Source organism: Morone saxatilis, unplaced genomic scaffold, assembly GCF_004916995.1.
Source record: "Morone saxatilis isolate NCDOM2014 unplaced genomic scaffold, NCSU_SB_2.0 Contig4, whole genome shotgun sequence".
Lineage (NCBI taxonomy): Eukaryota > Metazoa > Chordata > Actinopteri > Moronidae > Morone > Morone saxatilis.
This window is the reverse complement of record NW_023339984.1, coordinates 10031107-10034349: the sequence shown is the minus strand read 5'-3', so window position 1 is coordinate 10034349 and position 3243 is coordinate 10031107.

The window sequence follows — 3243 nt, the reverse complement described above, 5'->3', positions numbered from 1 at the left end:
CCTGTCACTCTTCAGCTGTCCCTATCCATTAAAAGGCAATAAAAGCCCCCAAAATATATTAAAAAATAGAAAGGCGCCATATAAGTACAGTCCATTTACTTAGACTACACTGCGTTACACATAGTATGTACATTTGTTTCAGGTCGTGGTTATTCTTAGGGGATTTAAACACTGTAGGCAAAATAGAAACAGGAACCTAAAAACTTAACTTACAAAAAGGGAAGCAACTGTTTCTGATATCAGGCTGACATTTTGTAGACATGCTTTAAGAACAACGCTGCAGCTATCAGCCTTTACCACTACTCAAAACATTCAGATGAATTCCCACCAAGCAGAGCAGACACCACCAGGCCTCTATGCACTAACCTGACTGCAGCAGTAGAGGGAGCACCTTTGAAAAGCCTTTTGGGACTTCCGCATTGAAAATGTGGTTGTGCAATGCAACGCTGATCATTCTCAATATGAGCCAGAGGAGGGAGCCAGCTGGTCAATAATGAATCCTTTGTATAGTCATGGTATTGCATGGCACATGGTGAACAAAGTGATGTACTGTCACATTCTTCAATTCACACATTTCCTTCAGTGTACGGTACTTAAATAAAACAGGAACATGGTTCAACTCCAGAAGGATACTGCAGATGTGGCATACATCCTTGCTTCTGGACTGGAACGAAGCCTTCCTCTGCTGGACCTACCAAAAAAACAGATGATGGCAAAGGGGCATGTTCATGCTGGTGGCAGCACATAAACACCAAGCTGTCCCACTTCACATGAACGTATTTGTTTGACCGTGACTTTAAAATGTTAAAATGAAATTGCCAAAAAATAAAAACAACCCCACAGTCCACCATGTTTCAGTTCAGTGTCTTTATTTAAACAAAAGGCAGTACAAATTCAAACAATGTGACAAGATGTTTGGAGCAGTTACATAGTCATTGCATGTAATAAACACATCAAATATTATATATTGATAGTATGTAATCATAACAGTGAGATATTGAGACCACAGTGTAGCTTTTACTTTCACTTATTTGAATGTATAAAAGGACAAGATGCACGAAAGGATCAACAGAAACATATTTCACCACCTTTTACCCAAATACCTCAAGACTGCTTGAAAGAAACAACGCAGACTTACGGCTCTCAGAGGACCATACATTAACACAGTTCTGCCTTTGGACATTTAGATTAACACCAACCAAATGTTATTTATCTCCTTCTCTTGGGTACAACTAACGAGAGCTAACCGGAAAATCTATTGTGTAACAAAGCTAATGGCATTTCCTAGTCCCTGAAGACAAGAGTATTACTTAAACTACAACACCTTACACTTTAAAGCGTTTAAAAACAGATCGAGTAAAAGAGTGGGAACCTCCAGTGTCACAATCAGTTAAAAACCAGCTGTAAAAACAATCTGTCGACCACACAGCCAGCTTATCCCTCCAATAACACACTATTATGGACGTAGTTAGCCTGCAAAATGGCTTCAACTTCGACACCGACGAGAGTCAAGACTACTGAAACACCAGCTCAAACTCCCGAGCAGTTTCCATCCAATATACCCGACCACGTTAAATGTAGTGAGGTAAAACATTCACGTAGCGGTGCCCTACTTCGTCGCGGAGCTCGGTGGTTTTTATTTGGGGGGGGAAAAACACGCAGCGATGTGGCAGGTGAAGTTAGCCAACAAGAAGACTCCATCTTTCTCTTCACAACAAGAAGCAAACACCGCCATGTTGGCCGCTAATGGCGTCCGGCTACGTTAGCTGTAACATCCTTTTAATTTCAGCCATCGGGGGCAACTTTACAACACACAGATACCCCTGTTAGCACTGTAAATACCCCCCCGTCCACTGCAGCGTCCACTCAGACACAAACCGGCTCACAAACATTTAATTAACTAATGATTTACTGGTGAGCAGCTCGGGTACGAGGCTAGCGTTAAAGCCCACCGGGATGAGTGGATTTACCCGAATAAAGACACCTGAACACAACACGTTTAATGTTTCCACCAGAGCTGCATTAAATACACAATAAATGTTAAATAAAACCACACAGGACAGCGGCACACCGTCGTTAACGACACAGCAGTCCTACGTTAAGCTAAACATCTCATCTATAAGCCAAGAAAGCAAAATGTGAACGCTGGTATTTAAAGATTTAATCCGCTGGTTACTAACTCAGTTGCGGTTAATCACACGTTTAAATAATAACAGTTGTTGGGCAGTTAAATACACAGCGAACTGAAGTTAACCGCCAAAAACCCCCAACGGCATTTCAGACAGCTTTGGAGCCGTGGCCTACAACAACGAGTCATATTTTAACAAAAACCGTAAAAACTTAAGCACAATTTACCAATGTAATTAGATGTAAATCACACATGTAACACGTGGACGTAAAAATAATCCAAAACGGGTGAAAAACAGACGTTAAATGGACACTCGAGGCTTCCCCCGGACTTTCCTAGAAGGCGTGCGGGAAATCCGGCCATCACTCACAGGCGAGTCCGAGGCTGCCGACAGAGTCCCGGAGATCCAAAAACACAGAGGACGAAAAACCCGACAAGTCATTGTGTTTCTAAAATAGGTCGAAAATAATCCATTATACAGTGTTTCGAGATTAAAAATATAATGTATTTCGACAATTTCCCCCTGTTTGATCAAAGGTCTGAACAGGCCTCAGCCCTGAGCCTCTTTTCTTAGAGCCCAGGCTGATCTACAGCGAGACGAACGGGACAACAGAGATTTTTTTTATTTTTGCTCAGAGGGAAGAAATTCACATCGGACACATTCGGCAAATATCGGAAGAAGGGCGGGTTTTGTTGAAATTATTCTAAGAAGGTTCATTTATTCCTACCGATTGGTCCTCTCTGTCCCGCTACTCAATATTAAGTAGAAAACGGACGAATCGGGAGGATTTTAATTGAATATTCATATTTTTCATGCAAACTAGACGCCGCGCCGCCTTCTATGTTTTAATAAAGCCAATCGGGATGAGTTTAGATAAAATCAACGCCCGCCTTCAGTTGTGATTGGTTGAAAAAATAAACGTGCTCTCTGATTGGCTGTACGTGCGATGAAATTAATTATTCATATGACTGTCTTGAATGGCCAATGAGCGTTTTACTACAGAGTTCCATGTCCCACCTTCCGAATAGTCAGTCCCTGTATTCTTGAGTGGGCAACCCCGTAGCACGCACTCAGTCTATATAACCAAGGGTTGAAGCGCTACATGCTCAGAAGC